The sequence below is a fragment of the Heterodontus francisci genome, chromosome 3 (genome assembly GCF_036365525.1).
Source record: "Heterodontus francisci isolate sHetFra1 chromosome 3, sHetFra1.hap1, whole genome shotgun sequence".
In the NCBI taxonomy this organism is placed as follows: Eukaryota; Metazoa; Chordata; class Chondrichthyes; order Heterodontiformes; family Heterodontidae; genus Heterodontus; species Heterodontus francisci.
The window spans coordinates 122,674,966-122,688,429 of record NC_090373.1 but is presented as its reverse complement, the minus strand read 5'-3'; positions in this window follow the sequence as shown (position 1 = coordinate 122,688,429).

Sequence of the window (13,464 nt, the reverse complement as noted above, 5' to 3'; positions counted from 1 at the left end):
CCTTACACAGATCAACTCCATCCAGTCCATTATATCCATCATCCATTTTCGCCTCTGCTCTCCTACGTTTTCTGTCAATCCTTCCTTTCAATAATTGTCTGTCTTCCTTCTGCTTGAACGATATGACAGAAATATTGTATCTTTCTCTTTGGAGAAAAGAGGAAATTAGTGCATATCAGTCATTTCCAGCACTTCATTATTCTTTCTGTCTATGTAAAGTATGAGGAACATCCTCCTATATGTTCACATCTCGAATGCATTCAGTTTATTAATAGTGCCTTTGTTTGTTGTCCATGTGTCTGAGGCATGTAACACAGATGACAAAATGTAGCACCTCAGCATTCTTTTCCTAAGATTCAGGTTCAGTTTCTTTGATGTTAACACGTTCTTCATTCTGACAAAGCTGGTCTTTTTATTTTTTGCTTTTAGTCTATTAGCTTTAAAATGACTTGTCCACTTGGAATCACATTTATTTCCTCCTCTTCAGTTCCCTAGCTTCTCACCCTTTTGAAAACATTGTTTTACCTTTCTTTAGGTCCAAAGTGGATGATCTCACATTCTCTGGAACTCCCTGCCTAACTCCTCTGCTTCACTTTTTCTCAACTCACCTTCAAAAACCTCTTCAAAACCCAATCTTTGACCATGCTTCCAGTCATCTCCCCAACTTTCCTTTTACCAGTTGTTGCAAGTTTCTCTTCTGTGAAACACCATGAGAGGTCCACTACATTGAAGGTGCTATTGTTACAACCAAGGTGGAAGGGATGCACTGTTAATTCAGTTCCACTACTCCACAAATCATAGCATATTAGTAAAATTTCCCACCTAACAGAAATTAGCCAAATTAAACACTCTATTTGCCCCCCAGAATAAAGTACCCCAAACCAGGTTTCTTTAAGTAACAAAATTAACTATTTATTGATAAACTAAGTCTCAAACAATATTGAGATAACTATGTGAAAAAGATTATTTTTAAAACTTCTTATTCTTCCTAACCCTCATGCACACACACACATACATTCAAAAAAATCCAGTTAACCAGGGAAAAAGTCTTTTTCAGTTTACAACTGTTTCTAAGGATTAATCAAATAATTGGATTGTCATGGTCTGGTAGGATATTTCTGGATCGGTGAAGTGTCCCAGGGTTGAATAGTCAAATGCCACTCAAAGTCTCTCTCCAGGCGAGGTTGATGAACAGTCTATGATGGGTAGGCTTTCAAGGCAATTTGTCTGTAGCAGGCATCACACAGGTCTTTCAGCAACAGGTCTAATAACAGGTCTGCTTGGGTTTTGAAGTAGCAGTCTAGCAATAGAAGCTTTCTTGAGATTGTAGGATCTCCCAAAAAACAAGAGGCAACAAGAATCTTGAGGCAGAGATTTTCCAGAGACTGGAGGCAATAGGAATGTTACCTTTCAAATTGCAGGGGCTTTCTCTTTGCAAAGCAGTTTTCCTCCACAGAGTAGCAACTCCTCTTTTCCTGGGTCTTTTCCTCTCTCCAAGCAGACCACAGCCACAGTAGGATTTCTTTTTTCGAGAGAGGCAAGTCTTCTTTTACAGAGAGTAGGTCTTTTCTTTGGTCTGCAAACAGGTCCCAGCCAGCTCACTGCATGCTGCTGTTCCATCCCACACTATTTCCACAATGCAAAGTGAAACTAAAACCCACAATCAAGTCATGTGACAGTCATAAATCATCATGTCATTTTCCTGTTGAGGTGCTTAAGAATGGGTGCCCTTGCAGTCTGTACACACTTCAAATATCAGTTCTTAAAGCACTTTTTGCAAAGAAAAATAGAAACACTCACATAACACTATACAAATGCAAGTTGTGATTTTTAATGAATATACAAAGTTATGGGTAATATATTCTGTCATCTGGACTAATAGGAGAGAGAGATCATTCTACAATTCTCCAGAGGACAATTTACAGCAATCAGGTTGCTTCCATCTGGGCTCCAATAACCCAAATAGTTCAGAGCATAAAGACATAGGTTTCACTTTATAAGAGACCTTACTGACAGATAGACAAAAATCAGTTTACATGAGAAATGTTGATAGGAAAAAACACAAACGAGAAAAATTGCTACCTATGTGATCCAAACAATATAAAACATTTTGTTTTGCTTGTTGGAAAATTAAAATCAAATACTTTTTTTTCCCCCCTCATGATATCCATAAATCTCTGCTGTATCCACAGAAGCATCCAATTGCCCCTTGAATTCATTTTTTCTATCTGCTTCAATTTCCTTCCATAAGACTCAGTCCTTTGGGTGGAATATTACTCCAAACTTCAACTTGTGTCCCCTGGCATTTAAATAATTTACCCAGATCAGATTTGTCAATCACCTTTGTAATTTTGAAAACTTACATTTGGCCCAAATCTTCTGAAGTTTAATCAAATGTTTTGGAACAGTACACCAAGAGAAAGTCCTTACATATAAAAATAAGTAATATCCTTCTGTGAACTGAACTTCAGTTGGGTCTGACCACCAATTTATGCAACAACAGTACATCCTCTTAACAGAGGAAATGTTAAATCCAAGTACAGTATGAGAACATGCTCAACAGCAGAAATGCATTTTTACTTATCTCGATAATACCCATTGAACAAACTGACAAGAATGAGTGTCTAAAAGGGGAAATAAGAGTATGGTAAATAACCCATGATAAATCATACAGTGCAACTTTAAGTGTCATGTTGATTCTTAAGATGAGCTGAATTGAAGCACATTTTTAAAATTAGATCAATTAAAGAAACTTCAAGAAGGCTGAATTAAATTTGCAAATAGACCGGGAGAATACATACATTACTAAATAGCACAGATACAAAATGAAGTGATATCTTTGACATTTGCAAGATCAATAAACATGAGAGACAAACCAAGAATATTCAAAGTGAGGAAATGATATTACTCACCAAGCTGCTGAACCAAATCATGTGGGGAGGAGAGATTTACTCTGCATTAATTGTAACCAAAGAGGCGAGTGGACAATAAATCGGGAAGAAATGGAACATAGAAGGAAATTGTGACATTGTTCGAAAAGAACAGGGGGTTATGATTCAGCTAGAAATAGCTATCAATGGAAATTCCTGCTTTGAATACATGCATAGCAATCAGAGGCAATCTTCCTTTATAATTCTTTAGGCATCACTGACAAACATCCTAAACAATCATTAACAAGTGGTACAACTACCAGTGTAATGATTAGAGATACAGCACTGAAACAGGCCCACCGAGTCTGTGCCGAACATCAACCACCCATTTATATTAATCCTACACTAATCCCATATTCCTACCAAACATCCCCACCTGTCCCTATATTTCCCTACCACCTACCTATACTAGTGACAATTTATAATGGCCAATTTACCTATCAACCTGCAAGTCATTTGGCTTGTGGGAGGAAACCGGAGCACCCGGAGAAAACCCGCGCAGACACAGGGAGAACTTGCAAACTCCACACAGGCAGTACCCAGAATCGAACCCGGGTCCCTGGAGCTGTGAGGCTGCAGTGCTAACCACTGCGCCGCCCAATGAATAATACTAGTAAACAAATTCTTCTTCTGCTTTGTCTATCTTCACTGGTGTTATGTTAATAGCAAGTGAAGCAACATTTAACCACTATTTAAACAGACCTATCTGATATAAAAATATGTTTTCAATAAAATAAGCAGTAATTAGATAGTATTTGAATAGGATCACCATCTGTACTATAAGTAAGGAAGCAATGAAAGAGATCAAAAAACAGAAGATCTCTCATTGGATGTAAATAACAATTCAATCGGATCAATGATTTGTACCACAATTTAATTAAACTGTCCAATTGTTCCACCTTGATAAATGTATACTGGCCAGTCCCTCAAGAACTGAGTGCCTCAGTATTCTACTCTTGAGTAGATAAATCTAGACAGGAGAAGTCACTGGTTAGAAAACCAATTACAAAAATAGATACTTCATGCACTTATTTCTACCAATAATAACAACCACTTCCAATGCTTCTTACTGACATAGTTATGACTGATTTGCCTAATAATTTCATGGTGCAGCCAATCAAATGCTGAAACAAGAGAAACAGATGCAAAATTGGTATAGAACAGAGAGAAATGAAATGAGTTTTCGTGATTAACCAATATTAACAAATACTGTCTCAGCCTTGGTTCAGTGGTAGCTCTCTAACCCCTGAGTTAAAAGGTTACAGGTTCATGCCATAGCCGATGATCCACTGACAATTGGTGATCATAATACAATTGAATTCCACATGAAGTTTGAAAAAAACATACTCCATCACAAACAAAAATCTTAAACTTAAACAATGCCAATTACATAGGTATGAGGGGAAAGCTGGCTAAGGTTGATTGGGTAAATAGACTGAAAGGTATGAAGGTGAATAAACAGTGGGAAATATTTAAAGAAACAGTTCAAAATGTTCAACAAAAAATACCTTCAATTGAAAAACAAAAACTTAACAAGAAATATCCATCCATGGCTTACTAAGGAGGTTAAGGATAGTTTTAGATTAAAAGAAGAGACTTTTATGTTGCAGAGAATAGTAGCAAGTCTGAGGATTGAAAGTGTTTTAGAAACCAGCAAAGGGCCACCAAAAACTGATAAAAAGAGAAAGAATTGAATATGTGAGTAAACTAGCAGGGAATATAAAGACAGATTTTAAGAACTTTTACAAGTATATAAGAAGAGAGTAGCTAAAATAAACATTGGTCACTTAGAAGTAGAGACAAGAGAAATTATCCTGGGGAATGAGGAAATGGCAGATACATTGAACAAATATTTTGTGCCTGTCTTCACAGTAGAAGACACAAGTTACATACCAGAAATAATGGGTAACCTAGGGGCTAAAAAGTGAGGAAATTAAGGTAATTAATATCAGCAGAGAAAAGTAATTGGAGAAACTTAAGTGACTGAAATCCAACAAATCCCCAGAACCTGATGGCCCACATCCTAGGGTTCCAAAAGGATAGTGGATGCGCTGGCTATGATTCTCCAAAACTCCCTAGCTTCTCGAATGGTTCCAATAGATTGAAAGTTGGCAAATGTAACACTACTATTCAAGAAAGGAGGGAGAGAGAAAATAGGGAACTACAGGCCAGTTAGCCTGACATCAGTCATCAGGAGAATGCTGGAATCTATTATTAAGGAAGTATTTACAATGCACTTAGAAAAGCATGGTATGGTTAAAACAAGTCAACATGGTTTTATAAAAGGGAAATCCTGTTTGACAAATTTATTAGAGTTTTTGAGGATGTAACTAGTAGAGTAGACAAAGGGGAACCAGTAGATGTAGTATACTTGTATTTCAAAAAGGCATTCGATTAGGTGCTACACAAAAGTTTAACAAACAAGATAAGTGCTCAGGGAGTTGGGGTGATATATTAGCATGGATAAAGGATTGATTAATGGATAGAAAGCAGAGAGTAGGGATAAATGGGGCATTTTCAAGTTGATAGGCTTTGACTAGTGGAGTGCCACAAGGATCAGTGCTGGGGCCTCAGATATTCATAATTTATATTAATGATTTAGACAAAGAGACAGTAAAATGAGGCAACCTCCTTGTGGGCTTGGGGTGGGGGTCCCTCCTCCATGGGCAATCTGTAGACACAAAGAGGCTGCAAAGAGATATAGACAGGTTAAGTGAGTGGGCAACAAGGTGGCAGATGGAGTATTAAATGGGGAAGTGTGAGGTTATCCATTTTGGTCATAAGAATAGAAAAGCAGAATATTTTTAAAAGGTGTGAAACTTGTAAATGTTGATGTTCAGAGAGACCTAGGTATACTCGTACAAGGAATACACAAAGTTAGCATGCAGGTACGGCAAGCAATTAGGAAAACAAATGGCATGTTTGACTTTATTGACAGTTACACAGCACATGGATGCAATCACACAACTCAAAGCTTTCACCACAGTTGAAATTATATGTCCTAACAAAAGTGGCAAGCACAAGCTATGAATGAAGATAGATACTGGGGCAAGCACCAATATTTTAACACTGTGGATACTCAAAGACATGTACCTAGCAAAGTGGGAGTCTATGTTGCAGCCAACAAGAGCTAGACTCATTGCATATAACAGTTCACCAATCTACTAAATGGGACCATTGATGCTGAAGTGCAGATATGGAAGTTCTGCATGGTCACCACAAGTCTTCTATGTTGTTGACACCAATGGTCCAGCAGTAGTAGGACTACCAGCATGCAGTGAACTCCAGATTGTGATGATACACGAGATCAGTAAAGCATCAATGCTAGATAATCAAGGCAAGTGTGACCCTATTGAGTCAATTTAAGATCTACAACAGAATACCCGGATAGATTTGACACTGTGAGCAGTTTTATAGGAGATGCTGTTCTTCACCTGAAAGACGATGCAGTTTCCTCCATAGATCCACCATGGAAGTGCAATGTCCTTATAAAGAACAAGCTAAAGGCTGAGCTTGAAATGATGGAATACCAAGGGCTTATTCGCCGTGTTCAGCAACACATGGATTGGTGTAGCTCTATAATCACAATAATCAAGAAAGATGGTACAATTAGAGTATGTCTGGATCTAAAAAGATTAAATCGAGCACTCAAAAGATTCTTACTTTTGAGGAGCTCAACCCAAGCTTTGCTAGAGCCAAGTTCTTCTCAAAGTTGGAAGCGAACCACGGTTATTGGTCAGTCCACCTTTCCGAGGATTCACAGGAACTAACACCGGTCAGAACACCGTTTTGGAAGTATTGCTTTCTACTGTTACCGTTCGGTCTGTCAGTGAGTCAAGACCTGTTCCAACAACATATGGATCACATTATCCAGAGTGTTCCAGGATGTTTTTCCATTGTGGATTATATAGTGGTCATGGGAAGTACCAAGGAAGAACATGACAAGAATCCTCATATTTTAAAGGAGATGGCTGGAAGAGAAGGTCTCGTGTTTAATAGCAAAAATTGTGCTATCATTGTGAGCCACATTAATTTTTTCAGTTCAATATATTTTGACATTGGAGCATGGCCAGATCCCAGTAAAGTTAAGGATGTACATTCAATGCCTACTCCTCAAGATACAGAAGATTTACAGTGATGTTTGGGCCTGTTTACCTTTTAGCACCATTTATCTTGAATTTCTCTGAGAAAGCATCATGACTGCATGAACTTCTCAAGAAAGATACGCCATTCCTGTGGCATGAAGATCATCGGCACATGTTCGAATCGTTAAAACAGTCACTTTCTGTTGAAGCATGTTTACAATATTATGACCCAAGGAAAGGAACTACACTCAAAGTAGATGCTTCACAAAAGGGTCTCAGAGCATGTCTGTTACAGAAATGTAGACCAATTTTGTTTGGTTCTAAAAGTTTGTCACCCACTCAGGCGAACTATTCAAACATAGAGCATGAAACATTGGCATTAGTGTTCAGTACCACCAGATTCCATACATATCTATTTGGCAAACGCTTTGTTGTAGCGACTGATCACAAACCGTTGGCAATGATTTGGCAAAAAACACTCACCAACCCGCCACCTCGGCTCCAACCAGTACTAATCCAAGTACAGAGGTACGATTGTGAGGCCTGATACAAACCTGGAAACCTCATGGTTATGACTGACACATTGAGCAGACTACCCAACCCCAAGAAGACAGAAAACATACATTTGGATGTCCAAGTGGATGAGGTAGATGTAGAACTAGAAGATGTGTATAACATTGACCTAATGTGATTCGAACAGAACAAATGTGAAGAGCTCCAAAGAGAGACTTCCAGAGATCCTGTCCACATGGCATTATGGCAGCTCATCATCACTGGATGGCCAGATACAATGCAAGAGGTTCGGACAGACCTCAGAACCTTTTGACCATATCGTGACAAGTATGGGATATCAAGTGGAGTCATTTTCAAGGTCAGACAAGTATTGATACCAAGCGCTTTGTCAAGATTATCCTTACCCAATTACATGGGCATTGAAAGATCAAGACGACTGGCAGGTGAGACTGTTTATTGGCTTCATCCTCATGATGTTCCATCACATCCATGGTCAAGAATAGCTACTGACTTACTTACTGTCAGAGGTGGTGACTTCTTACTGATTACCGACTACTTCTCCAAATTTCCTATCATTTGCCAACTGAGGGATACAGCAAGTGCATCGGTAGCAAGCTCTATGAGAGCAATTTTCAGTCTTTTTGGTTCCCTGGAGGAGATAGTGTCAGATAACAGTCCAGAGTACACCAGTAACCCATTTCAAGACATGTGTGCAAAGTGGGATGTAAATCGTGTTACATCATTTCCACATTATCCAAGGTCAAATGGACTGGCAGAAAGAATAGTGCAGATGGTAAAGTCACTAATCTTGAAATGTAAGGAGACCAATGAAGACATTCAAATATCAATGTTTCATCTATGAGCAACACCACTAGATACGAGATCACCAACCCCGGCAGAGATCATGTTCAGAAGGCAAATCAGGACAATGTTTCAGAGTCATCATCTGATGAGATCATCGTCAGTCTCAGACAAATTATTGGTAAGACAAGATATAATGAAAATCAAACTAACAAACAGGCAGGTATGGAGTGATCTACTCTACAGTTTGGACAGAAGATCAGAGTGATCCACCTGCGAGAGAAGACATGATTCCCTGCGGAAGTGTCAAAGATCTGTAATGAGTCATGGTCATACCAGATAACCACCCCAAATGGAGCAACGTTGAGGAGGAATAGATGTCAGCTGAAAGAGTTATCCAACTGTATCATACCTAACACTCCTGTAGCATCAAGAACACATTCACATTCAAGTTCTGAGAATGCAGTTAAGGAAGATGATGCGTACAACACTCAAGTGCAAGCAAATTGTCAGTCTGAACCTACGAATCAAGGAAAAAGAATTGACAATTCCAGATCTCAGCAAAGTTTCACTGTTACCAGATTAGGTTGAGTCAGGAGACTACCAATACATTTCAGAAACACATGAATAATTAATGTGAGAGTCCATACATGTGCAAATCCTGTTCACAATTATCTGATTTCATTATGTGCCTAGCTTATAACTTATGTAGCTTTTCTATTTATGGAAAGGGGGATGTTGTGATATTGCATTAATTGCTTTAATACTGATTAACATGCTACTCAATATGTAAATAGTTTAGTGTACATCATCACAGGAAGTAATGCAAGTTAAAATGTAATACAGACGTTGGAGTAGTGTTAGTGAGCATGTAGCACGTGTATTGAAGAGCTCTCCCTGAATTCTGTTATTCATCAGTAAAGAACCCTTTGTTCAGTTTACCAATCATTGTTATAGTGTTTGGTACATTTGTGTTAAGAGCCAATAACACAACAATTTGTACCAAAGATCATTAATTTCTCATTTAAGGAACAGTAGTGTAGTGATTATGGTTGGTTTGGATATTTTAAGATGGTAAGTTTGATGACTCAATTTTTGGAATTGGTTGTTTTATTCTGTATTCACTATGTTAAACATTTTAAGCTGAATTTTCAGGTCTCGCAGGGGTGGGAATGGAGGTGGATGGAGGGTTGGGAGGGGTGGTGGGGGGGGAGTTGTGGGTGGGTGGAAAATAACTGTGCTGACTGGCGTGCCAGCTTCCAGACTCCATTCTCGGCACCAGCCATGTTCACCAGGGCGGGGGAGGGTAGCATCGCGAGCCCATCCGATCCCTGATTTAGGCCAATTAAACTGGTTGACGAGTTTATGAAGAGCTCATTAACAGGGTGTGTTGTGATTTTCACGGGGGTGCATAGGCTACTGGTTTGGGCAGGTGAGGTGAAAAGAGGTGAGTACACAGTTGGGAGCCAGTCACGGCCACTCCAGGGAATTACCTGAGCTCCATAAAAGAGTGAAGGGCACAGAGGGGACTTGGCCATTGACAAACATGTGACCTTGGTGCAGCACAGGTGGCAGGGAGAGTGGGCAGTAAGCTCATGGGCAGTGCAAGGAGTTGTCACCCTCTTGGCATTGTGGGGGCATAAGAGCAGGGGCCAAGGTTGACAAGGACAATTGGGTAGCCATCTGACCACAAGGAAAGCTGCAGCTGATAATGAGGGCATGACTCTCAGATTTTGAACCCAGTGCCGATGAGATGCAATGCCCTCCACAGAAAGGACGGAGCCCTGGGGATCAGGAGGATAGAGGAGGGGAATGAGGGCAGGAAGGACACGGAGGCCATACGCTCTTCATAGAATCTACAGGCAAAGATGGAGCTACCTAGAGATGACTGAAAACCAGTCCTCAGGTGACTGCAACTCTCCAGGCAGGTGGCCACAGACATCTGTCCCCATGTCGCTGAAGACCTCACACCTCAAAGCATTATTTGCCATGCCCTGCCAGAGTTGTCAAAGTCACTGTGGCCTTGAACTTCTTCACTTCTGGCTCCTTCCAGGAATCAGCTGCGGTACTAGGTGCCATCTCGCAAATGGCAGAACACCGCTGCATCTTGCAGGTCACTGATGCCCTATTTTCCAGGGCTGGACAGTACATTCAGTTCACGACAGATGCAACCTCATATGGACAGAGGGCACTGGGTTTTGCTGCCATTGCTGGGCTCCCCCAGGTGCAGGGCATCATTGATTGTACCCATGTGGCCACCCAATCAGATCCATCAACAGGAAGTGCTTCCAGTCCCTAAATTTTCAGCTGGTCTGCAACCACAACAAGAGCTTCCTCCATGTGTGTCCGCGCTTTCTTGGCAGCTGCCATGACTCCTTCATCCTCCACCAATGCAGGCTGCTGCAGCTCCTCACCCCACCCTCCAAATTCTGTGGTTGGATCCAAGGGGACAAGGGATATCCCTTGAAGAGATGGTTACTCACTCCTCAATGAGAGCTCCAGACAGAGGCACAGAGGCGATACAACCAAAGCCTGCTAGGATAACCATTGAGCAGGCCATCGGGCTTCTCAAGATGTGCTTCTGGTGCCTGGACCAATTGGGTGGCGCTCTCAAATACCCTCCTGCAAGGGTCTTGGTCATTATGGTGGTCTGCTGTGAACTCCATAACATAGCCCTCCAGAGAGGTGTGCACCTTGAGGACGGTGAAGCCCAGGAAGGAGACAACTCTTCAGAGGAAGATGAGGAGCAGGAGGTGGAAGAGGAGGCAGAGGGGGGGTGATGTAGAACACCAAAGTGCTCCGACTGCACAGGGAGGTGGCCGGGCACTGTTCGGGACACAAAGGTCTCGTCAGGATGCCATGAATGTCAGGGATCATCTTATTCAGGAACCTTTCAACTGAGCTCCTCTGACCTAGGGTAAACAGCATGGTACGGAACTGAGGTGCCTGTGCTAATACTTCTATTGAAGACGCAGCTTGCAACATCTAAACTCGTACCACAAATGAAGAATGCACATCTGCCCAAAGACTTTGACCACATCATTGAGGAACCTTTGATCTCTTTCACCACCTCATATCACTTTTCTTGTCTTGCTATCAATAAAAGGAGTCTCACACGTGTGGCTTAGAGTGTCATTATTTACATTATGCTCAGAATGGAAAACTGTGCATAGTTACGGCAAGAAGACACACTAATGACGCATTCAGCATTCCATGTGACACATGGCCTCCGCACTCGGCCACTTTTACACGGTGCTCTCCTTGTGGCCTTGGAGGAGGTGGAGGTAACCTGCTCACTTGTCTCAGCTTGCAGCTGAGACACATGAGGCAGTTATCCTGATTGTGGAGGTGCCATGGGGGCATCTCCAGAGGCTGTTGCACCTGCATCATTGCAGAGGTAATCTCTGTCGCTTGGCCCTGCTGCACAGAGGCTCCCACTGTCAGAGGAGCCAAGGAGGCCGAGGATGATGAAGGCACCCTGTGAGGGTGACACCCTAATACTCCTTGGTGACATCCTCAGCCCTTGGCTGCTGCTATGGGTGACTGGATGGGAGCACCAGCTGGGGCACAAATGGCATCCCCTCCAAACATCTCTGTGCCACCAGCGCCATTTTTGGGCAAAATATGCTGGCCTTGCCAGTGGCACCCACATCCTGTGATAATGAAAAAACAGAACTTAACACTTACCCGTCAGAAGGCTGATGGGTTGTTGGGTGAAGGGAATCATAGCAAATCTCAAGTCTATCTTCAACCAATGTTCACTTCCAGAAAGGAGAATGGCATAGAACTCAGGAGTGGAAACCAGGGCTTTTTATTTCTCCATTTAGCGCTCCAAATGTTGCTTTGGCTTAAATCAATGAGGTCAGCAGACACCTGGGACTGAATTGTCATTGATCAACGTAAACAGGACAGGAGGTGGGCATGCTGGCAATTTCACATCACTGGTGCTGGTCTGCTGGTATGTCACCACCTCCAGTGTATTTTCATGCAGGCTGTTTTGCACGGGGTACAGCTACCTGCCCGCCAGAGGTGGGTAACCAATTAGGCCAATTAAAATGACTATTGTAACCGAAGTACGGCCAATGAATTGAGGAGGCCTCTGAGAGGCTGACCGGGGATGCCAACGATGCCTTATTTAATCTATCCCCCTGCCCCTACAGACGCAATTATCAGAGAGCCGCAGTTGCTGCTATAGGCCACTACAATGATGGCCTGGCAGCTGTGGCCACTTTTTATTTGTAAACATGTCTTCAGAGGGCACCTCCATCTTGAAATGCCCTTCGTCAGTGCCCACCTTTGACAGTGAAGCTGCTGATCTATCAGTGCTGGAGGGCCTCCTATTGGCCCTCAAGCCTCAGGAGCCAGCCTGCCAACATTAATTGGACAGGGCTCCCGGAGGCCGTCACTTAATTCTTCTTCTCCTCCAAAATCTCCCTCAGGGTCCCGCTGCCAGCATTTCTAGGTTCCCAACCTGCATTTCACCCCAATGGTGGGATCGGGACCAAGGAATGAAAATTCTGCCCTAGGAATGAAGCCTGGGTGTTTTTTTAAACCAGGTCTTTTAACCTTTAGGCTATGAAGAGGTTGATGGAAATGATTGTATCCCTGAACAAGCAGGCTTTGTAAGTTCTCAGTTCACATACTTTGAGACAGAAGCAAATACTAATGTTAAACTAATAACATTACTTAAATTACAGTGGTGGTTTTATGCCCAGGATGTGACCATATCAATCTTAATGCAATTTTACATGTCATCTCAGAATAGGGCTGTCAATTAAAGAGTAAATTTATCTGCAGCAACCTGAAGAGTAAAGAAATCCTAAATCATTCTGAAGCAGCTAATATTAAACTGAGTTCGATATGGTGCATATGCACTAATATAAAATGCAAAGTGACTTTCTCTCAATTTCTAAAATGTTATATTTATAGACAGATTTGATAAATGCATCTTTTCCTTCCTTGTTCCGAGGCCTGTTGTCAACAGTCATGTTGAATTACATCATTATACCCTTTTGACCAATTGATTTTTATAAGTTGTCAATTTGCAATCAGTCAAGCTTCAAACCCTTGATGGATACATCATCCTATGCACTGTGTGTCCAATTGTGTGAGTAGATTTGCTTTTCTTGAAGTTG